The following is a 24,613-nucleotide window of genomic DNA, read 5'->3' as shown; positions in this document are numbered from 1 at the left end:
ATTTTTTTGGTATGCGTTTACGATTCTTTTGATGTAAATTTTCATTTACGGACGCTTTTCGATGGTTCTGGGATTAGGCTGAAATGAACCATCACCCACAACCTCAACCTACACCGTTCGACGTGCCTCCATAAATTTCCTCCAAATCGAAAGTGAACCTTTCAAGGCAACCTGGGCCACTTTGTCACACATCCTCCTTCTTTCTGTCCCACACACTCCAAGCCGAGCAAGAAATGCAGAAAAGGAATTGCTAATATACCCTCTACACCCCACCTCAAATGGCTGACAAGAAACTCGCCAACCCTTCTCCCGACACTCTGCCTCCAGCTCACTGTATCTTCCTCTCGTACACCTCCTCCATGTTCTCTTCCCAAGGTACAGACAATTCACCTAAGATGACCTGTCTTGTCGCACCTGACCAGATGACAATGTCAGGCCACAACCTTGTCACACAGATATATGATATACATATATATTATATATATATATGTGTGTATATATATATATATATATATATATATATATATATATATATATATATTTCCCCCCCCCCCTCCCCCCCAATCTCTATAATAATAGCATAAGGACTCGACTTTGTTATCCCTTTTACGCCGCACCCAGTGACCCAATGCCCACGGCACTAATGGATTTACGATCTACGAACTGCGCTCTTTGTTTATCACGTACAGCCATACTCGAAAAATCTGAATTAGCCGACGTTGGGGCCCAAAAGCATCCGATTAACTGCCGATACGACGCCATCTTACGACGCCATCGTATTGGCGTCTGCTGGGCGCAGGCGAAGCGAGCCGTCCGCTGATTGGACAGTCGAGTGGTGTGAACATGGGTGGTGTGAACCAAATGGTCTTTTTATTCCCTTGAACATTTTAAATTGGGATATATAAGGAAACGTCTTTATCGTCATTTTAATAAAGTTAAATGGAGTGACGTTGCGATACTCGGGGTGCGTTGCATAAATCCTCGTAACTCAGAGAGGTGTAGCAGGTGGCGAGACGTAAGGAAGCTTAAAGATAACGAGCTGAAAACAGACGAACGATATGTCAATCTCTTTCTACACCGAACGGAAATAAAAGTATGAGAGCGGGAAGGCATGGCCTGAGCACTTCGAGCAGAGAGGACTGATTGGACTTAACTTAAAGAGAAAAAATTGGAGCTTAACGGAAGAGGAAGATCCCATGAGCGCTCCCCTATGCCATCCATAATGGTACACTCTATCCATACACCACATCCTCCCTTCCGTGGATGTTCCACGGGTTTCGGCTAGTATATATATATTTGCTTTGGCAAATATGACGTAAAATCACCAAATATGTCCTTTCTTTCCCTCCATTGATTCTTGTCTCTCAAAAGTTGTTTTCTTTTCTCCCCACTCATCCCAAACTCTCGTGCGCTTCTTCCTCTCTACGTTATCATTGAGCTGGCAGAGTGGCAGGAGAACGTTGAGGTATGTGTGCTCATCTCTGAGTAATCGAGTTGTAGAGCCTTGGTTGGAATCTCGACCCAGCCATAAACGGTCACCCTGGTACTTCACGTGCAGGGCGACGATGCATCAGTGTGCGTGGCGTGCCGGAGGACCCACCTGCCAGCACCGGTCGTTGGTGGACGTGAAAGATCCCATGGTGTCTTCCACAAAGTGCAGGTGACTTATCGTCGACATTCTGACCAAATTACAAATTCCTTCCTCATCCCTGGGTAGCAAGTTGTCTGGTGTTCTTTGATATTCTTGACACCCACCGGGTTACACTGCCTGCTATGTCGGAGTGTGGGTGTTGTCTGGGCGACATGCCCGACATTATGAACAAATTTATGTTCCCAGGATGTTTGCATGTCACATGTGAACTGTCGTCTTTGGCTACGAAGGGCGACCATGTTGATAACTATATCATTCCGTTTTTAATCCTTCTCTTTCTTTTTCCCATTTGTAATTTTCTCATTCAGCATCAGTGGCTATATATACATAGATGTCTCCTTGATCTATATTTTTCTTTACATCAAATCGTTTCAAAAATAAGGGGAAATTGTACAGATGTCATATTTACAAATCGATAAGTCTTGAGACGGTGCACACAAATACCATGCAATAAATAGAAGGAATTATGGGAAAAATAGAGCCAAAGAAAAATAAGAATGGGCGGCACAAAAACATTTAAATATTTCATGTCACCTGCCGCCGCAGTCCGGCATTAACCTAGCTCCTTGAAGGTATTCACAGGGACACAATATTAAAATGTAATTATGGTGGACGGGGCAAAGAGCAATCTAAAAGGCATTTACACCCGACGGGCACAAGATGGAGACGTCGTACAGCAACAAGGTACTGGTGGTTGCCCGACTTCCATACTTCAGAAAATTATTAACAGGGTGAAACGACGTAAAGATATAACATAACTATTCCAACAAGGTGTATCGAATTGTTAAATAAAAAACAAATGTAGTAATTAAAATCCAATGCAGATAAATTACAGTGAGTTAGGTGAGGATGGGATTTGAACTATATTATATGGACCCCTTTTAGGACTTCCCAGGGCTTTGTAGGATAGCTTAGGCGTACATGAATAGCCGGCGAAGCCGGTGTTGTGAATGAACGCGTACGTATTATGTTGAAAAGTCAGATTTTGCTGGATCCTTTGAGAATTCCAAGCTTTGACGCACCAAATCACTCAATGGAGGCCGCCATCTTGCGGATGCGGAAGTATGCATAAAAAATTGCGAAAAAGTTCAATAGGAGTTTGTTTCACCCGTCTTTGTTTGATTCACCATCTTATGCACCTCTAATTTGTAATTAAAATACTTTAAGACCAGCCTCGTTCCCCGGGCCCGCACGGGCCTGGTTATCTTCAACGAAAATCGTCACCAAACACCGGAACCAATGAGATTCGAGCATTTGAAAAAATATTTCAAAAAATCTTATTACCACGTTTCGGAGGCTTCGGAGAGTCTTTCGGAGACTTAGTTTCGGAGGCTGAAAACGGCTTCAAATATTCTAAAATTGACGAACAATTATATTATTTTTTGGAAATCTCGCGGCCGTAGGGGATAGTTTTTCACGGCCGGAAATATCCGAAGTTTAGACGGAATTCACCGAATTAATCAAGAAGTAAATTTTATAAATTTTAATCTCATCCAGAATGCAAATGGTGTCATTTTGAACTAGGTACGGTACCTACTACACCTACCTACTACCTAACCTACTGATACCATAGTGATGCTGATGGGTAAAATAGTGGCAAGAGGCTTTGGCTTCGCCGGCTCATTGCGGCTTTGCAGTAGGGTCATATTAGAGGTATGCACACATGTGTCTGGACTACCCAGGCTGGGTTCAAATGTCGGCCCAGCTATAAACTGTCATACCGTTGTTTCGCATGCAGGACGAGGCATCGATGTACACAACATGCATCGGACAGACGTTATGAAGATGTCCCGCTGAGTGCTGAGTAGGGCGGCGCCATTTTTGTGGCGTCGTTGCTACCCAGAATGCCCCGGGAAGTGACGACACTTCCTCCAAGCTCAGTGGCTGTATTTTTCTCGTCTAACAGTTCTGTGTCTCGTGTATTCGTCTGCATGTTCATGTGTGTGTGGGGCACCTCCACTACGAGTCTTAGATCATGTTAAAAAAAAGAATGCGTGACGTCGGCACTCTGTACAAATTACAAATTGAAGCCACAGTTGAAGTCAGTTCTGGTTAGCCGGTTCATTCCCACGATAAATTGGGAATGTTGTTTCGAAGAAGAAGGCGAAAAAAGAAGAAGAAGAAGAAGGAGTAGACGAAGTAGTAGAGGAAGAAGTAGTAGAAGTAGTAGTAGTAGTAGTAGTAGTAGTACTAGTAGTAGTAGTAGTAGTAGTAGTAGTAATAATAACTAGCCGAAACCCGTGGAACATCCACGGAAGGGAGGATGTGGTGTATGGATAGAGTGTACCATTATGGATGGCATCGGGGATTTGCTTGTCCGAGTAAGAGTTAGGAAGAAAGATGAGAATGAAGAGTGCGTATATGAACAACGATCGCCGACACCGGCACAAATGCATGCTCTGGATTGTCCACTTAGTGGACGGCTTGCTTTCGCCTTCGCCTGTCCAATCAGCGGACGGCTTGCTTCGCCTTCGCCCAGCAGACGCCAATACGATGGCGTCGTATCGGCAGTTAATCGGATGCTTTTGGGCCCCAACGTCGGCTAATTCAGATTTTTCGAGTATGGCTGTACGTGATAAACAAAGAGTGCGGTTCGTAGATCGTAAATCCATTAGTGCCATGGGCATCGGGTCACTGGGTGCGGCGTAAAAGGGATAACAAAGTCGAGTCCTTACGCTATTGTTATTATTATATAATAATAATAGTTGTCGTCTTTCTGAAATAGAAATTTCAACCTGCCTTGACCTACATGGGCTTTTTCTGTCAATATCTTATAAATATACATGGTTGTAACCATGATTCACCATCAGGGCAATAAAATATGAAAATGACCACAGAAAGGTTACATTTAAGTATTTTTATCTGGCACAGAATTCCTCGGGGTACAAAAATTCTCAAGGGTCCATATTACTCTGTTTTGCCCATTAAAAGACACACTAGCTATAATTACCATGTTTAAACGATTTATTTTAATTGGAAGTTAACTGTTGATAAAAAATTATTCATATTTATGGGAAATTAGAGACACTCTAGGAGGCCATTCGGCCCACCGTGCCTGGGCCATATCATGTTGCCTGAACTAAATAGAGTAATCCCATTTTTAACATCAACCGAATCTAACTTAACATCCACTTCCCTTATGTAATTAACTTTCATATCCCATTGAACCTCGAGGCGAGAAATTCATCCAGGGGACCGGCTCCCAATGGTTTTGCTTTAGTGCGAGGCAACTCCCTGGGAGAACATATCCATAACCAGACGGCTCAGAGGGGAACACGCTACCAAGAGTTATCCTAACGTCCATTAGACAACACCTCACAGTCTTGTGTGGAGGTCTCCCATCAAATTACCAACTACCAACAACTCTACTTCGTTTCTGGAATCAGACCCAATCATAGATCCATTCAGAAGCTACTAATTAAAGCATAAGGTTATGTGCGTGCATTATAAAAAGCTACCAGGAAATGTGGCATCAACAGAAGAGACTACTGCTATAACGACTCATAATCTTCTTCTGGGCCTCTTCTTCTTCATCATCATATGACATGCAACTATTGACAGCGCGTTGATGCTGCCGAAGTGGTCTTTTTGCAAGGGTTCTGCTGGGGGGTTTGCCATTGCCTTCTCGGTAGGAATTTACAAATTGTTCAGGGAGCTGACTATATCATGCCTATACTCTTTAACATCCATTAACGACTAGTGCTGATAGATGGGTCCTCCAATGTATAATGTCCTCCTGATGGACACTGCGCATGTTGATACCTTGCCCTGTATCTGAAATACCAGTGACAGTTTATACCTTGGCCCAAGATTTGAACGCAGGCTGGAGCAGCTCATGCAAAGCCAAGGCTCATACATTTAAGCTATCATGCCAGAGGAGGAGGAGGAGGAGGAGGAGGAGGAGTAGGAGTAGGAGTAGGAGTAGGAGTAGGAGCAGTAGTAGTAGGAGTAGTAGTAGGAGTAGTAGAAGGAGTAGTAGTAGTCGTCGTAGTAGTAGGAGGAGTAGGAGTAGTAGTAGTAGTCGTAGTAGTAGGAGTAGTAGAAGGAGTAGTAGGAGTAGGAGTAGTAGGAGTAGTAGGAGTAGGAGTAGTAGGAGTAGTAGGAGTAGTAGAAGGAGTAGTAGTAGTAGTAGTAGTCGTAGTAGGAGTAGTAGAAGGAGTACTAGTAGTAGTAATAGTCGTAGTAGAAGGAGTAGTAGGAGTAGGAGTAGTAGTAGTAGGAGTAGTAGTAGGAGTAGTAGTCGTAGTAGTAGGAGTAGTAGTAGTCGTAGTCGTAGTCGTCGTAGTAGTAGTAGTAGTAGTAGTAGTAGTAGTAGTCGTAGTAGTCGTAGTAGTAGTCGTAGTAGTAGTCGTAGTAGTAGTAGTAGTCGTAGTAGTAGTAGTAGTAGTAGTCGTAGTCGTAGTAGTCGTAGTAGTAGTAGTCGTAGTAGTCGTAGTAGTAGTCGTAGTAGTAGTCGTAGTCTAATCGTACCTATGAATCGCAGCCGAAAACCTCTAATGCAGATCTTTTGGACAAGTCGGTCCTGGTAGAGACCATTAAAAATAACCTTTCTTGAAAATCTTGATGAAGACTGTATCCATCCTATCCACCCCTGAATTATCCCCTAACGCGCATTCCTAACCGCATCCCTTGTTTGTCTCCGTCTATTTTGGTATTTCCCCTTCTCATTCGACTGTTCCTTTTGTTCTGTTGCGTTCTGATCCGTCCCGTGTTCCAGCTCTTCCACGAGCCTCGATTTTGTATCCAAAAATAAGAATAAGAACACAATCTCTCCGGCCACCTTCGGGGGTGGAGGCATAAAAAGACAGGTGAAGGTGACCCTCATACCTGGGTCAATAATGACTTGGCGAGGATAAGCATCGTTCATTGAGGATATTATTAAGAAAAACGGTGACATTTTTCAAGCATCTCATTGATTTCTTTTGCTGCGTAAATAAAATTAAAAAGCACTTTCCCTCCCCAGCCAACAAGTAGCATCCCTCTCAAGATTGCATTTCAGGGTAATAGGTCGTGCGTCGTCAAAACGAGAAATATTAACAATATTCTCAAGCCGGTGTGTTTTTTACGCGTTTCAAAGAGAATTGCACAAAAAGGGTAAATGAGAATTTGGAGACTTTTCAGAAATCCACTTTGTTCTTCTATTTTATATTATTAACAATAGAGGCGCAGACATTGACGTCACCATGGACCTTTATAGTACAATGGGTATTTTGATGTTATTCATCGAGGGCTATTATTTACATGAAATACATTTTTTGATTTAGTCATGTCATGATTGACGTCACATCTCTTCATAGATATAATATATCAATCGCTCTAAAAATTGCTCACAGAACATCCTTAGCATAAGATTGATATAATAATTAGCAAGATTTTGCAATTCCAGATAACCTTCAAGAAGCTCGGCGTTGGCGAGCAGGCCGCTGCTCCCTGCCTGCCCTGGGATGGTGCGCCAATGATTGGCTGGGGCTGGGAACAAAAGAGAGAGAGAGAGAGAGAGAGAGAGAGAGAGAGAGAGAGAGAGACTTTTGTATCTTTTTATTATAAAAATAGAAAAAGAAAACCCCCAAATAGGGGTCACATTCTCATTTCAAGCAGAGAAACAAACAAAAAATATTAATACAGTAAAATTATGCACAAAACATTTCACAAAACAATAAACGTTTCTCCAGGATTTTACAAATGACTTCTTGACTTCTTCCATGAGAGAGAGAGAGAGAGAGAGAGAGAGAGAGAGAAAGAGAAAGAGAAAGAGAAAGAGAAAGAGAAAGAGAAAGAGAGGGAGAAAGAGAGAAAGAGACACACACAACAGGGAATACATTTATAGTATCAACTTAAACTACTAACAAATGGTGGTTGTAATGAAAGACATTGATTGTTCATTCGCATCTTTATTTTCTGTAAGTATTGTAATTTTGGCAGTTACACTTCCCTTATCTTAATGCTGATTGGGTAATCCGGACCTCGTGGTCCAGTCGAGCTGCTCAGACCATCCTTTGTTCTCTTTGTTGCGACCACCACATGATGTACAAATAGAGCGCAAACATTTCATCACTCTGCCATTCATTCATTCAGTCATTGGAATCATTCATTCCTTCTGGTGTTGAGCATGCGTTCAGAAAGATCTGGTCATCCTCACCCCAGTGTCTATATCTAAGTCCTGTCTTCCCCCTTCCTTACATTATTGAGCGTTCCCCACCATTTAACTGTCCTTATATAGAGTTGCTTCTCCAGTTGACAGCCAATCGGCACGGCCCACGAGCGTGATCGCAGGGTCAGTGCAAAGTGACGAGACACGTCGGGAACATGCCCATACAAGGTATTTTTAAAAGATTGATACAAATTTGACTTCTTGCCATTTTTTTTCTTTTTTGATCTATACCGTTTTCCTTTTCAGGGTTTAGTGGTGTTATCGTGGTATTTGTTCCCTGGGATTTCTAGCTCCGTAGCTCAACTATGCCATTGACAGTGGAGCAGAAGACAAAAGTGGTGTGGTACGAGACTGAATCAACAACCACAACAACATTTTCTGGGGGGCACAACCACCTGAGGAGATCACTGAGAGGTACCTGAAAGGGCCTAAAGTCACATGCTGGCTCTTTCAATGCCAGATGGGGAATGCTAGGACCTGACTGGTTTGAGAATGACAACAACAGGACGGTGCCGATCAACGGAGAGTGCTACCGGGCTGTGCTCCAGAAGTTCCATAATGATGTAGCCCAAAAGGTCACCCCAAATCAGCTCAGTATGGCCTGGTTTATGCAGGATGGTGCACCCCCGCATACAGCTGGTGACACAATCACTTCCCTGCAGCAGCTTTTCCAGAGACTACCTCGTTGCCCTGGGTACCGCTCATGACTGGGCACCCCATAGCCCAGACTTGAACCCTCTGGACTACTGGTTCTGGGGGGCTGCCAAGGGCTCTGTCTACGTCAACTGCCCTGCCACACTGGAGGATCTGAAGCAGAAGGTGTCAGATTACCTCCAGGCAGTGCCACATGAGACCTACAGGAAAGTTGGACAGAACTTTGGAGTCAGGATCAATGCCTGTCTGAACCACTGAGGGGCAAACATCGAGAACGGCAATTACAAGGATTTGCGTAAATGCCCATTTCAGACATTGGGCTCTCACTATCTCTAGCAGTGACTTACTGCAATAGCAATCAGTGATAGAAAATACCATGTCATGAGCTTCTTCTTTTTTTTTTTTTCTTTTTTTTTTGTATACTGAATCGAGGCTCGTGAAAGAGTTAACATTTACTTCACAAACAAATCAACCAGACAAACAAAATATATAAAAAGAGGGAGCGGAAAACAAGATGGGGAGAGAAGGGGAAGCACACAAACACAACATTTGAGAGCAGGGAGATGTGTGGAAGGGAGAGGGCTTGGGGGAAGGAGGCGTGGGAAGGGGGGGGGGGGGGGAGGGAGGGAGAAGTATAAAACACAAGGACACCAAGGACTTCCAGGACAGAAGTTGGTATTTCAAAAAAGTGGAATTGGGGTGAAATTAGCGGGGGTAGAAAAGATCAAGGTTTTGGATGGGGGAAGATAAGAGATGGTGGTGAACAGCTGTTTTAAAGACCTGGAGGGTGGAGTGGGATTGAAGAGAGTGAGGGAGTTTGTTCCAGAGGCGGGAGAAAAGAGGAATGAAGGAGTGAAGGTGAGCAGAGAGTCTTGATTTTGGCAGTTTGACCATAAGAGGGTTGCAGGCAGATCTTGTGCGACCTGTAGGAATATTTGCGGGACAGAGCCCAGAGAGAATTGGGGGGGCAAGGCCAGAGAGGAGTCGGTAGAAGACGGAAAGACCACCAAACTGCCTGCGGTGAGTGAGTGAGAGGCCCTTGGAGTTAGCTTCATCGTGGGAGATTCCAATGATTCTTTCAACAAATGTTTGTTTCACGTTCCTGAGGTTTCTGATTCTTTGTAAATAAACGTTTAAAGTTGTATCACTCTTTTTGAAACACACTGTATATGGACATCTGTCGGCCTCAAGGCCATCAGATGGACAGGGAAGCAAGCACATGAATCACCATATTCCCGTGGTGTGGAATTTTCCCGGCTTGCCAGCCAATTGGCATGCACCATAAATCACCATCTGTCGAGCTAAGTTGGCCAATGGGCGCATGCCACAGGCTGTATGACCGGCTCTGAGGGACATTATAGAAGCATGTACATTGTACACTCTGTGTGCAGCTATTCATGGTTGCTGGTTTTTGGTTCATTTTTCTTCATGGTTTTGTAGTTTATGGTGGTTAGTGGTTTATTGAATGGCATAAGGTGGAGAACGTGGCCTATGGAGTGTTGGCGGTTTGTTGGTCCTCGGGCGAAGAGTTCACGAGTCCCAAAGGGGAAGGCTACAGTGATAAGCCCCACACTAGACTGCAGCATGCCGAACGAGACCCCAATGGCCGACCGGTTCGAAGGATGTGCCCATTCAGACGAGACCCCTCACCGTGCGAGAGCAGGGCTTACTTCTCCAGGTTCTCCAGGCTTACTACTCCTCCAGGCTTACTACTTCTCCAGGCTTACTTCTCCAGAGGAACAGGTTTCCTCTCTCATTTTCTTCCTTATGCCTCTGCTGATGAAGTCGCTGGAGGAATTATGTTTTCAGGTTGTCCGTCCGGCTGTCCATCCACTCGTCTGTGCGTCCATCTATCCATCCGTCTGTACGTCGTCTGTCTTCGTTACTGCGATAACTTAAGAACGGCTGAAGGGATCTAAGTCAAACTTGGTACAAGTATGTATAATGATGCAAAGATGAAGCAATTATAATGCTGCGGTTTTGAGATTGGCACATTGAAGTCATTAAAGGTTAAAGGGTTGCCCCCCATAGTTAGTCACACAAGCAACATAAAGGCCCATTTTTTTTTGTATACTGAATCGAGGCTCGTGAAAGAGCTAACATTTATTTCACAAACAAATCAACCAGACAAACAAAATATATAAAAAGAGGGAGCGGAAGACAAGATAGGGAGAGAAGGGGAAGCGCACAAACACAACATTTGAGAGCAGGGAGATGTGTGGGGGGGAGGAGGCGTGGGAATGGGGGGGGGGGGGGGGGTGGGAGAAGTATAAAACACAAGGACACCAAGGACTTCCAGGACAGAAGTTGGTATTTCAAAAAAGTGGATTTGGGGTGAAATTAGCAGGGGGTAGAAAAGATCAAGGTTTTAGATGGGGAAAGATAAGAGGTGGTGGTGAACAGCTGTTTTAAAGACCTGGAGGGTGGAGTGGGATTGAAGAGAGTGAGGGAGTTTGTTCCAGAGGCGGGAGAAAAGAGGAATGAAGGAGTGAAGGTGAGCAGAGAATCTTGATTTTGGCAGTTTAACCATAAGAGGGTTGCAGGCAGATCTTGTCTAGTTATGTCCTAGTATGTGTAAGAATAGGCCATTTCCCCTCTTAGTGCCTGCGTTGTGTAAAGACCGGAGAGTAGGCCCCATTCATTTTGCTCCCACCTCCAATTCTACCTCTATGGGCGTAATCCAGCCCGCGCCCCATTCGGCTGACCACTAGTCGAGTAACACGAGGTAGGCCTAAAAAGGTGGGGGCAGCGTTGAGGTCAGGAGCGGCGAGGCGATGATGGTAAGAGCCACCAGACAATCAGAGCTCGAGCGGCATGGCGTGAGAGGGCGTGGTGAAGCGCGTCTGGTGAGTTCCAGAGGGTTCGCAGGGCGGGTCTATATAAGCCCATGCGAAAAGCCCTTGAAAGGACTTGAAGGGTTTTTGCTTAAGGACTAGCGTGGGAACACTTGATTGAGAAGGACTGGCAGAGGATAAGCGCAGTGGCGAAAGGACTTGCAGAGGATATGCGCATTGTTTGAGGACTTGCGCAGAGAGAGAGAAGAAGAAGCGTTGAACTGTTCAAAGTACGCGGGCGCAGCCAGACGCGCCGGTAACGCATATAGCGCATTTCCAGCCACGCATGTAAGCGCGGCCATAGCCGCAAGTGAATAACCGCCAGCCGCGCCAAAGTCCGTTCCCTACCAATTCGCCCCTCACCCCGTGATAACCCGCTCCGTTCAGACGACACGTGGAGAGCTCCTGCCTTCTCCTCCCTCCATCTACACGGGACATGCCGGGGACCGGAGAGAGAGCTGCACGGGGGCCATCCCTGGACGCACTTGTGAACATCGTCCTGCCCATCAGCAATCCCTGTGTGAGTGTGTGTGTGAGACGGGCCCGTTTGTCCTGGGTATTAAGTAAGACTGTATAAGGCTGCTGTGTGTCCCCTTTTTCTCTACCATTGTATAGTGTAAATAAATTCTGTTCTTCCTTCCAATTCGATCGTCTTTGTGATTTCGGCATTGACTAAGCGTGGTATGAATAAGAACCGCTTGAATCGGGGTCTAGTAATTAATAATAGCGTGAATCACGTGTACGCAACCGCTCGGCGTATCACCAACGCACGTGGTTCGTGCGGGGCTTATTTCCTCGCTTCCAGGGCAGCGCGAGTACTTAGGTAACAGTGAACTTGGTCCTGAAACCCTATTTCACGCTGTCCGGAAGGGACGTAATAGGTCCCGGGTCGCGCCAGGTCAGTCAAAGACAAGGGGACTAATCCCCCCTTGGTAAGGGGAGAAGGCCGGCGGCGGATCCGCAACAATATTATGGGGTCAAAAGTCAAAAGTCAGAAGTCCCGTTAGGTACAAATACTGTTATCGAGCTATTAACCTGTGAACCAGTGATGGGATTTTGACCAAACTTGGTATAAGTATATATTATGATGCAAAGATGAACAGGTTAGATTCAGGTGCCAAAGGTCAGAGGTGATGTCCGGTAAAAATTAAGTACTTGAGAAGAGCTGATGGGATTTAAATCAAACTTGGTACAAGTATGTATAATGATGTAATAATGTGGACGTGGGCATAATTGGGCGAGGTCGAAGAGTTGCGTTCTAGTTTGTATATAAGGTAATGGCTCGTTGAAGAGCTAGAACACAGAATAGATCAGGATACAGCAGCCAAAAGGAACAGTACAAAGAGAGGGGAAACACCTATAGGGAGGCCAAGGCATGAAGTAGACAGATGGACAAAAAAGTGATGTGGGTAATGATTAGAGTAGTGGAAAATGCAGATGGTGGATGCGATGGATGAAGAAGCAAACTCTCAGGAAGGGGAAAAAAATGGAAATTTGGGGTGAGGGTGGGATGGGAAGGAGAGGTGGTTTAATGGGGGTAGAAAATATCATGGTTTTGGATTGGGGACGAACTGAGATGGTGGCAAACAGCTGTCTTGAAGACATGGAGGGAAGAATGAGATTGAAGCGAATGTGAAAGTTGGCTCCACAGGTGAGAAAAAAAGGAGGAACAAATGAATGGAGGTGAGGAGTGATTCTGAATTTTGAGAATTTCACTAGAAGGGGGTTGCTGGTGGACCGCATGCAACCTGAAGAAACCTGGGGGTGGGAGGAATACATGGAGAGGGCAGATGTTGCAAGACCAAAAAGGAGGTGGAAGAAGACAGAGTGACGACCGACTTGTCTGCGATGGCAAAGCGATAAGACCCATAGACTCAGCTTCCTCGCGAGAGTTCATCATGCTATTGAAGGCCTTGGTTTCCATGGCGTCAAGCAGAGCAAGATGTGGGGCAGGCACGCCAGCCCAGAGGGGAGAACAGTACTCCATCGGTTCTCCGATTTAACAGTCTCTGTCTCGTCATCTCCTTTGTCTGTCCCATGCTTCCCTGAATGAAAGAGATAAGGCATATCATGCTGAGGATGTTGTGGATCTTGAGGCGGGTTAGATTCATTTATTAATGTTTACTGTCTGTGATTGCCGCTTTGTGGCAATGTTCTTCTTCCCGTTTACCTCCTTGTAATACATCTCTGCTTTTGATGAGAATTTGCACGGTGATTGGGAGCGGGCTCTATAGCGCTTACTGAGCAAGCTTGACTCAGCTGTCTTTTCAGCTTCCAACCACGGTCCATGCGTCTGAAGATGCCGGTCTGCATTAAATTAACCTGGCGGATGTGGAGGTCTTTTTGGCCCATTCCCACTGGGCTGTTAACCGTAAGCCTAACCCAGCTGGGCCATACCCACCAGGCTATTGCTAACCCTAATTACCATTGTGGTCGTTGTGTCTGAAGACGCCGGTCTGCATTAAATTAACCTGGTGGATGTGGAGGTCTTTTTGGCCCATTCCCACTGGGCTGTTAACCGTAAGCCTAACCCAGCTGGGCCATACCCACCAGGCTATTGCTAACCCTAATTACCATTGTGGTCGTTGTGTCTGAAGATGCCGGTCTGCATTAAATTAACCTAGTGGATGTGGAGGTCTTTTTGGCCCATTCCCACTGGGCTGTTAACCGTAAGCCTAACCCAGCTGGGCCATACCCACCAGGCTATTGCTAACCCTAATTACCATTGTGGTCGTTGTGTCTGAAGACCCCGGTCTGCACTAAATTAACTCAGCGGATGTGGAGATAATTTTGGGCCATACCCGATGGGCTTTTGCTAACCCAAACCAGCCGGGCTGTTGCTAACCCTAACCCTAACCCAGCCAGACCGTACCCGCCGGGCTGTTAACTCTAACCCAGCCGGGCTGTACCCACCGGGCTCTTGCTAACCCTAACCCTAACCCAGCCAGACAGTACCCGCCGGGTTGTTAACTCTAACCCAGCCGGGCTGTACCCACCGGGCTCTTGCTAACCCTAACCCAGCCAGACAGTACCCGCCGGGCTGTTGTTAACCCTAACCCTAACCCAGCTGGGCCATACCCACCAGGCTGTTGCTAACCCTAACCCTAATTAACATTGTGGTGGTTGTGTCTGAAGACGCTGCTCTGCACTAAATTAACCCAGCGGATGTGGAGAACATTTTGGGCCATACCTGATGGGCAGCATGACAGTCGTTGAAGACGCACAACCATTACATTATAATACTGTGGTTTCCTTCATCACAGAGTGACCCATGGCTAGAATATGTACGATATCCGAGGCTGTTGTGCAGAAGAACGCTTGTATCGGCATTCCTCACTGACGATCGGAAATATATACTTGAGCTGCTTATACTTATACATTGGTGTTGGAGAGATATGCATACTGTGAGTTCTTCCATTTCTGGACCCAATGATGCTGCCATCACATTAAACCGTTCCCGTAAATTAGTCTGATAGCCAAGGAATGAATCATGGCTTTCATTCACCTAATAAATCGTCAGTAGTATATATTTATTTATGTATCATTATAAAATATCTTTTCTTAAAAAGCATATGCCTATAAGGTGTTGGATCACAGCTCTGTTGCATTTATTCACCAAATCCATCTATTACGTATCATGTCGTCCTCGTTACACTGTTTCGAACTTGTTCTCGTAATATCGCCTCAACCTCATCTCCATCCCTATATCCCATCTGTCCATTCCCATCTGTACCAACAAGACAATGGATTCACACTGCTGCCCTTTGTGCCACTGGGGGTTAGCTCGTAAAGGTTAAATATCCGTGAGCGAGAATAAATAAGTATAATTTAAGCTCCCTTTTTTTTGGTCCATCCCAGTGGACATGCTGGATTCTGAATTGAGTTGGTATATGCCGTCCGCATAAATACACCAAACATCAAACCAGGCTAATGCACTTTGTACTTTATGCCACTGTTACATCACTAATTCACATCACCTTCTCTCCAGGGAAATTCTTGTATGTGCATACTAGGTAGGCCACTGCTAAAACCAAAGACCATTTGACGGATAGGCTAGCTTTATTTTCAATGTCTGTGCCACAAGCCGCTATATGATGGCAACTTTTTTTTTGTTATATATATATGTAACGGTTCCCGCTGATTACACTCCAGATCCTTTGCGAAAATCACATTTGCAGTTACCACGTTGGCATAATTCTTGCTGTGTTGTTGCATCGTCATGGTGAGCTGGCCCCGCGAAGCATCTTCGGCGGATGATCCTGCTGAGACTCGATGATGTCCTTTAGCAACACTCCAGCTGTTTTGCATCAGGTTGGGTACACAGACAACATTGCCTAAATATCACAAGATGATGAAAAGTACGTTTGAATCACTCCATCTCACCTTGATTTTCTTGGATTCGTTCCCTGAGCTGCTTCCAGAAATTCCTCGGACCGCTTGTTGACAAAATCAAAGTCGTTATTCGGACACCAAAACGACAGATGGTAACCAGGACATTGCGGAGGTTTGGGTAGTATATGACAGTTATTGGCAACAACGTTAGCTATGACACTCAAGACTCGATGGTTGAAAACAAATTTTTTCCAAAATCGAATCTTTAAACTCGACTTTTACAAGGTATGACGCAAACAAATCGCTTCGGAAGCATGATGGAATTACCTTTCCACACATTGTAACAGCAAATCGTTTGGAGAATCTGATACTATCACTGCTTTACTTACAGTCTCTTTGCTGTGTACGTCGTGATGCCGAGAGAGTGCTTCTGTGACCCACTGTGCTGGATCACTCGCATCATTTTCACATCGAGGTCGAGTGACCGTCCTCTAGAGAGGTGCTCACTCTGACCTCCCACTGCTCTTTCCGATTGAAGACCCGAGTGGAAGAAGTCATAAAATTTTACAGACATGGATTGTTACCATACTGAAGATGGAGTTCCTGGTTCGAACTCACTTTGCCCAAAAATTTGACTTAAGTACATACTTGTTCCACTCAGGTCTTCAATTGTTCTTTCCTTAAGGTCTATATTAAAGCATAATGTAGTTGTTTTGTTAGTTAGGCCACCGTGTTGTCGAAACTTTGCATCTCCAAGTTTTTATTTTCAGAGGACAACTTTCAAGTTGGTGGTGCTTTTGTTATGTCTATATAGTCAGCAATCACTTCTCACTCTGTGTGTGTGTGTGTTTGCGTGTGTGTGTGTGTGTGTGTGTGTGTGTGTGTGTGTGTGTGTGTGTGTGTGTGTGTGTGTGTGTGTGTGTGTGTGTCTGTCTAGGCCATAACTTTTTTTTACCATTTGAGAAAACAATTTAAAATTGGGTAAAATGTGAAAGGGCCAAGTCGTAGTAACTATAAATACCCTGTATTATCCCAGCCGCAGCGCCGTCAAGCATGAGACAGCCTGTTTTTTTTTTAATCACTTACGTGTTTATTAATTTATTTGCCATTGAGCTTCAGCATGTCTAGTCCAGGCCATAACATTTTTTTTTACCAATTATGCTTTTGTCATCAAACTTTCAACAAACCTTTATTCTGAGAATATAGAGAAAATAATTTAAAATTGGGTCACAATGTGAAACGACAAAGTCATAGTAACTATCAATAGTCCTTATTAGTCACACCGCAGCACCTTCAAGCATGAGATGGCCCTTTTTATCGTTTACGTGTTCCTTTATTTATTTGCCATTGAGCTTCAGCATGTCTGTCCAGGCCGTACCATTTTTACAAATTGAGCTTTTGTCATAAAACCTTCACAAAACCTTTATTGTGAGAATATGGAGAACACAAATCATACTTAAATACGCAAATTGGAGGGGAGGATGAGTGTGGAGCAGGTAATGAGATGGGCAGCACGATGGGCAGGTTGATGAGGAGACAATCAGGATGACGAAGAGTTGATGAGGAGACGATCAGGATGACGAACAGGCAGGGGGAAAAGACAAGAACAGCACCAGGACCAAGGCAGGCAGGCAGGTCCTTTATTATGATCCTCGTCTCTCTGGTCAACCCTTCGCTCTTCCAGGCATTGGGCCTCACCCCCTCTCTCATTGCCTGACAGAGTCCCATTGCTTTCTGTCTCGTTCTTGTCTGCTCTACAGAGATGTGATCCGGTGGGTGGTTACAAGAGGTTTTACACACGTTTCCTATATACAGTCACGTGAAAAAGTAAGCACACCCCATGTAAAGTTTTGACCTTTTCAACATATTTCAACATACAGCTATTTGATCTTCATTTCAACAATAATGATAGATAAAGGTGATACAATATAACAAATATTATGAAACATTTACATTTTGTAATCCATTGTCTAATTTAAATAAACATAAATGCAAATTTCGCATGTGCAAAAAGTAAGTACACCCCTACATTTATCACTACTTCAAATACCTAAAATTAGAATCAGGTGCACCAGCTCAGGTGCAAATGATTAGAACATCGTTAGAGAGGATCTTGGAGGAACCTGTTTTATTTAAACCTCAGACATTTAGTTTGGTTTGTTCTTTGTTGTTGAAGTGTTCGGCGTCACCATGCCGAGATCAAAGGAGCTCTCTGAGGCCTTCAGAAAGAAGGTTATAGATGCCTACGAGTCTGGGAAGGGATTTAAAAAGATATCCAAACAATTTGAAATCAATCATTCGAATGTCCGGAAGATCATCTACAAGTGGAGAAGATTCCAAACAACTGCCAACTTGTTCAGGCCAGGCCGCCCCAGCAAGTTCAGCCTGAGAGCAGACCGCAAGATGCTGAAAGAAGTCTCGAAGAACCCCAGAAAGTCATCACGGGACCTACAGGTAGCTCTTGCCACTGTTGATGTCAAAGTGCACGAGTCTACCATGAGAAAGAGGCTGCAAAAATTTGATCTACATGGGAGGTGTACCAGGAGGAAACCTTTGCTGTCCAGAAATAACATCAGGGCAAGACTAAAGTTTGCCAATGAACACCTAGGCAAAGACCAGCACTTCTGGAACAATGTGCTCTGGACAGATGAGTCAAAGCTAGAGCTATTTGGCCACAGTACCAGAAGACATGTTTGGCAAAAACCAAAGACAGCATTTGACCACAAGAACCTGATACCAACTGTAAAGTGTTACGGGGTCAACCTCGAGGGGAGCCCCGGCAGAAAGATGTATGGTCCTTGGGTGAAAATAAGTCAATCAATAACGAGTCCACACCAAGGGTTACGAACAAACCCCAATATATTCCCAAATCCCGCACAGGAATCACAATGCGTTTACAGCACTTCCATACAATCCTTATCTATAGTATAGGTGGCGCCACCTTAACCCACAACAGTGTTGGCAACACTCACGGCCCTTGCCCCCAATGTCTCTGCACGCCTCCCAGGTGACGTCGAGTCGATCCAGCGATCGGGGAAGCAAGGTCCGAATCCTGCACGCCTCCCAGGTGACGTCGAGTCGATCCAGCGATCGGGGAATCTATGTCTGATTCCAATCCGGGGCTGGGAGTGAGGATACTCGACAACCTCAGCGAGGATACCCGACTTCGCAGGTTCCGCAGTAATCTGGCGCTCTCCTGACGCGCGGACTTCGGTTCACAGAGGCACGGTTCCCTTGTCCTTCACGTTCGGCGGCTCGGTCTCGAGCTGCAGTCTCAACTCTCAACCGTCTCCTTCCAATCTCTTTCGCGCGCCAGGCCCAAGGTGCGACCCGTACACGCCCTCGTAGGCGTCGAGGCGAACAGCGCCGGGCGCTTGGTTCCTTCCAGGACCACACGGCACCTTGACACGTAACCGGCAATCAATCACCCCGCGCAGGTAACTCCTCTAGCCAGACGGGCTTTTCCAACTTCGTTCCAAAGTAGGTAACGATCGCCTCCGCTCGCGTCGGAGCTCTCGAAGCTTAAGATGGCCGCCCTTTTTTTTCCTCCTCCTCTTCTTTACGATCCCGTTTCCGGTCTCGTTTTTCCCAGAAGGGCTCCTGACCCTTTAATCACAACAACCTTTAATAGAATATACATTAATAAGAAATGACCTGAATTGTAACCCCCATAAACCCGGAATTCGTAACACTCCCCCCCTTCAAGAAAGAAAGTTTGAACACCGCGAAAACTTTCTTTGCAGGCCAACTTTGATAAACAAACCAAAATAACTCACACCCCAAATCATCAGTTCCCCCCGGGCACAATTATCACATCTCAAAAATAAAGCAACAAACTTTCACAAAACCCCCAGAGATTCCAAAGGTAATTCCCTCTGGACCCAGCGTCAACAACTTCTACTTTCTCTTGGATGACGGTTAAGGGGTGGTGACCAAAGCCCCAAAGTTACACAACTCGATAGCACTTTTTCGGGAGGCCCAGCTGAGTACTCACTACATGGACGCCTTAAGGAATGTGGAGTTCACGGTTAGTCCGGGGAGGAAAGTTCATTACATGGACGCCTTTAAGAACGTGGAGTTCACGGTTAGTCCGTGCAGGAAAGTTCCCTACCGGGACGCCTTTAAGAACGTGGCGTTCACGGTTAGTCCGTGTAGGAGCCCAGGCTCGGCGGCTCCGCCGGAAAAGAGTGCTTCAACTTCTCCGGACTCCTAACAGTTACGGTGGGACCCCTTGTCCCAGCAGTCACCTGACTGGGGGTCTCCGTCTCGGCCAGTGCTCTGACAATCATTCTTTCGGGAGATGCCGTAACTCTGGGAGCCTCCAGAGTAATATCGGCCGCTGCCAACACCAACTCTACCGCCAAGTTGTCCTCTTCTGTAGACCTCTCGACGCCTACGAAATGCCTTCCCTACTGTTATGGTCCGACCCTCCAACTCCTTACCATTCCAATTCTTCTCTGCCTCCCTGGCGTCTTTTGTGCTTGCAAACGTGACAAAGCCGAACCCTCTTGACCGTTGCGTTTCCCTGTCTTTTACCAACCGCACTTCCACCAGCGGCCCATATCTGTTGAAGACAGAGGTCAGAACTTCTTCCTCTGTTTTGAAGTTCAGTCCCCCTACAAATAACTTGGTACTTTTGTCACCATCCCGAGCTGGTGTGGTGTTATTTTCCCTGCTGTGCTCTTTACCAACCCTCGGGTTACCATAAATTTGCCCCCCGGCCAAATCATTCCCGATAACCACAGATACTCCCTCTACAGGAAGCGTGGCTTGTAAACCGATGGTGACCGGTCCTGACACCAAATCGGATTCCAAATGGATGACATGAAGTGGGGCCCTAACACAGCCACCGATCCCTTGTACCCGAACACTATCAACAGTTGCGGTACTCTTTGACAATGGCAAAATGCCTTCAAGCATTAAGGATTGATGGGCTCCTGTGTCCCTCAATACCCTAACAGGTCTTGGGTTAGTCAAGTCTCCCTCGAGTGAGACAAACCCCTCATAAATAAATGGTTGGTAACTCTTCTGTGGGCGATTTCTTACGCTTGCCATCGCATTCGGAGTTGTAATAGTCGGACTCCGCTCTGGGTTTTCCCTTTTCATGAGGTAACAACTGGACATCAAGTGTCCAGGTTTCTTGCAAAAAGCGCAAACAGGCCCGGAGGAAAAACTCGTGGTCTGCCTCGGGCCCCCCGGAAAATAAGTTTGTCTTGGGCCCGTTGCCCTCTGATTTCGAACAGTTCGGGTATCAGCGTTGTCCCCATAATCATCTCGAGGCCGCCGCCATGTATTGTCGTTCTCCGCACCTGCTGTTCCACAACTCCCCTGCGGAAATCTAGGCGAGGAGTTAGGTTCGTGGACCCCGATCCGGTGTGTTAAGGCATAATCATCTGCCATGGTGGCTGTGTCCCACAACTTCGGTACTTTCTTTTCCTGCAGGTACACTTTGATGTCCTCATGGACACACTGTTGAAATTCCTCCACCAGGATCAAGTCACGCAATGCTTCGAAGTCGTTCCCGACTCCTTTTGACTCACACCACCGATCAAACATGTTTTCTTTCACTCTGGCAAACTCCACATGGGTCTCACTCTCCCTCTTCCTGGCATTCCTGAATTTTTGCCGGTAAGCTTCAGGAACCAACTCATACGCTTTGAGAATGTGCTTCTTCAATACCTCATAATCTGCACATTGGTCCATTGGCAGCGCCGAATAAATCTCTTGAGCTTTACCCACCAGCACACTTTGCACTAGTATGGTCCAGGCCTCCTCCGGCCAGTTTAACTGTCGAGCCACTTTCTCAAAGTGTGGAAAAAATTTAGCGACTTCCTTTTCACTGAAGGGTGGAACCAGCCTCATATGTCTGCCCACATCCCAGGTGTTCTGGCGAGGTGTCGGCCCAGTCAGCAAGGGTGGTACCTCTCCCCGTTCTCTCATTAACTCCAGCTCCTTGAATTTAATTTCTTGCTGAAGCGCCATGTCACGTTCCTTTAATTCCCTTTCGGCTTTTCTCTCCTCTGCTTCGAGTTCCCTTGCAGCTCTCCTCTCCTCTGCTTTTCTCCCTTCTAACCTTTCCTGGAGTTCTCGTTCCACTCTCCTTTCCTCTGCTTGTTTCTCTTCTCTCCTCTCTTCTGCTTTCCTTTCCTCTTCTGATCTTTCCTTTTCTGCTTTCCTTTCTTCTTCTGCTCTTTCCTTTTCTGCTTTCCTTTCTTCTTCTGCTCTTTCCTTTTCTGCTTTCCTTTCTTCTTCTGCTCTTTCCTTTTCTGCTTTCCTTTCCTCTGTTTTCATCCTTTCTAACCTTTCCTGGAGTTCTCGTTCCACTCTCCTTTCTTCTGCTTGTTTCTCTTCTCTCCTCTCTTCTGCTTTCCTTTCCTCTTCTGATCTTTCCTTTTCTGCTTTCCTTTCTTCTTCTGCTCTTTCCTTTTCTGCTTTCCTTTCTTCTTCTGCTCTTTCCTTTTCTGCTTTCCTTTCTTCTTCTGCTCTTTCCTTTTCTGCTTTCCTTTCTTCTTCTTTGATCCGTTCCCGGCTCCGTAATTGCAACTCCAGTTTCCGGAGCTCAACGTCTTCTGGTTCTTCGGGTAGCCACTCCCAGACTAACTCGTCCCATGTTCCTAATCCCACCATAGACTGTATCACCGTGGTCTGCAACTCTGCCTTCCTCAAATTAGTTCGGACCTCCAAGTTAAAATGTTTGGCCAATTTCAAGAGGTCCGATTTTAGTAATGCTCGGAACTGTGCCTCACTAGGGGTTACCGCAAAGTTCTGTGCCACAAACGCCATGGTGACTACTGGTAACACCTGTTAACCTTCACCCCAGAAATTTCCAACAAAGAAAAGCAACAGTATTACTATTATTGCTATTGTTTTTTTTTGTTGTTGTTTTTTTTGTTGTTTTGTCGGCAGAGCAAAACAATTTTGGGAACGTTGGAAAAGTTCCCACTCTTGGGAATTCTTTCCCGGACTAAAATTTCGAAAATTTTATAGATCCCGGACATAGACCCAATTGCGAATCCGCAAATTGTAATTTGGACGAGCCCCCAATTCTGTTACGGGGTCAACCTCGAGGGGAGCCCCGGCAGAAAGATGTATGGTCCTTGGGTGAAAATAAGTCAATCAATAACGAGTCCACACCAAGGGTTACGAACAAACCCCAATATATTCCCAAATCCCGCACAGGAATCACAATGCGTTTACAGCACTTCCATACAATCCTTATCTATAGTATAGGTGGCGCCACCTTAACCCACAACAGTGTTGGCAACACTCACGGCCCTTGCCCCCAATGTCTCTGCACGCCTCCCAGGTGACGTCGAGTCGATCCAGTGATCGGGGAAGCAAGGTCCGAATCCTGCACGCCTCCCAGGTGACGTCGAGTCGATCCAGCGATCGCGGAATCTATGTCCGATTCCAATCCGGGGCTGGGAGTGAGGATACTCGACAACCTCAGCGAGGATACCCGACTTCGCAGGTTCCGCAGTAATCTGGCGCTCTCCTGACGCGCGGACTTCGGTTCACAGAGGCACGGTTCCCTTGTCCTTCACGTTCGGCGGCTCGGTCTCGAGCTGCAGTCTCAACTCTCAACCGTCTCCTTCCAATCTCTTTCGCGCGCCAGGCCCAAGGTGCGACCCGTACACGCCCTCGTAGGCGTCGAGGCGAACAGCGCCGGGCGCTTGGTTCCTTCCAGGACCACACGGCACCTTGACACGTAACCGGCAATCAATCACCCCGCGCAGGTAACTCCTCTAGCCAGACGGGCTTTTCCAACTTCGTTCCAAAGTAGGTAAGGATCGCCTCCGCTCGCGTCGGAGCTCTCGAAGCTTAAGATGGCCGCCCTTTTTTTTCCTCCTCCTCTACTTTACGATCCCGTTTCCGGTCTCGTTTTTCCCAGAAGGGCTCCTGACCCTTTAATCACAACAACCTTTCATAGAATATACATTAATAAGAAACGACCTGAATTGTAACCCCCATAAACCCGGAATTCGTAACAAAAGCATGGTGGTGGAAATATTATGGTTTGGGGCAGCTTTGCTGCATCAGGGCCTGGGCAGCTCACCATCATATAATCCACTATGAATTCTTCATTGTACCAGAGGGTGCTTGAGGATAATGTGAGGCCATCTGTCGGAAAGCTGAAGCTCAACCGAAGGTCGACCTTGCAACATGACAATGACCCTAAACATACTAGTAAATCCACCAAGGAATGGCTGAAAAGAAAGAAATGGAGGGTTCTGGAATGGCCAAGTCAAAGCCCGGATCTAAATCCCATCGAGATGATGTGGGGGGATTTGAAACGAGCTGTGCATGCAAGAAACCCCTCAAACATCGCACAGCTGAAAGTATTCTGCATGGAGGAGTGGGCAAACATTTCTCCCAGTCGATGTCAGAGACTGGTAGACAGTTATAAGAAACGCCTACTTGAGGTTGTTTCTGCCAAAAAGGGGCAATACCACCTATTAGAGCCGAGGGTGTACTTACTTTTTCCACATGCGAAATTTGCATTTATGTTTATTTAAATTATACAATGGACTACAAAATGTAAATGTTTCATGATATTTGTTATATTATATCACCTTTATCTATCAATATTGTTGAAATGAAGATCAAATAGCGGTATGTTGAAATATGTTGAAAAAGTCAAAACTTTACATGGGGTGTACTTACTTTTTCACGTGAATCTATATATATATATACGCACACACATATATATATATATTGTTACGGACACGGCTTAAGATGTTATGATGGGCCGAGCGGAATGGCCGCCGTGTTCGCACAGTTTACCCGATTCCACCCGACGTTGACCAAATCGCGCTATGCTAAATCAATGAAGGAAAGGACACAACGGCTGGGATAAATGAAACGACACAAGGGGTACAGTTCTCAAGACCTCCGGAGGAGGATATAATTAGTGGTGGAAAAGAAGGGTAGATTACAAGGTAATGAGGGAAAGACACAGAAAAGATGGGCACTTAGTCACAGTCTTATCTT

The 24,613-nt window shown here is 45.8% G+C and overlaps 1 long non-coding RNA gene across 1 annotated transcript in view; it reads left to right on the top strand.

Moving 5' to 3' along the window:
• The window catches only part of LOC137434184 (uncharacterized), an 85,183-nt gene that overhangs the window by 40,560 nt on the left and 20,010 nt on the right, over positions 1–24,613 (top strand). The window contains exon 2 of the long non-coding RNA XR_010985809.2: positions 7,872–7,970. This is a non-coding gene — a long non-coding RNA (uncharacterized LOC137434184). The remainder of the gene's footprint in view (positions 1–7,871; positions 7,971–24,613) is intronic.

This window comes from Myxine glutinosa, chromosome 10 (genome assembly GCF_964187855.1).
Source record: "Myxine glutinosa chromosome 10, kmMyxGlut1.1, whole genome shotgun sequence".
NCBI classification, from domain to species: domain Eukaryota; kingdom Metazoa; phylum Chordata; class Myxini; order Myxiniformes; family Myxinidae; genus Myxine; species Myxine glutinosa.
Note: the sequence above shows the minus strand (reverse complement) of the source record. Positions and strands in the feature narration are given on the sequence as shown.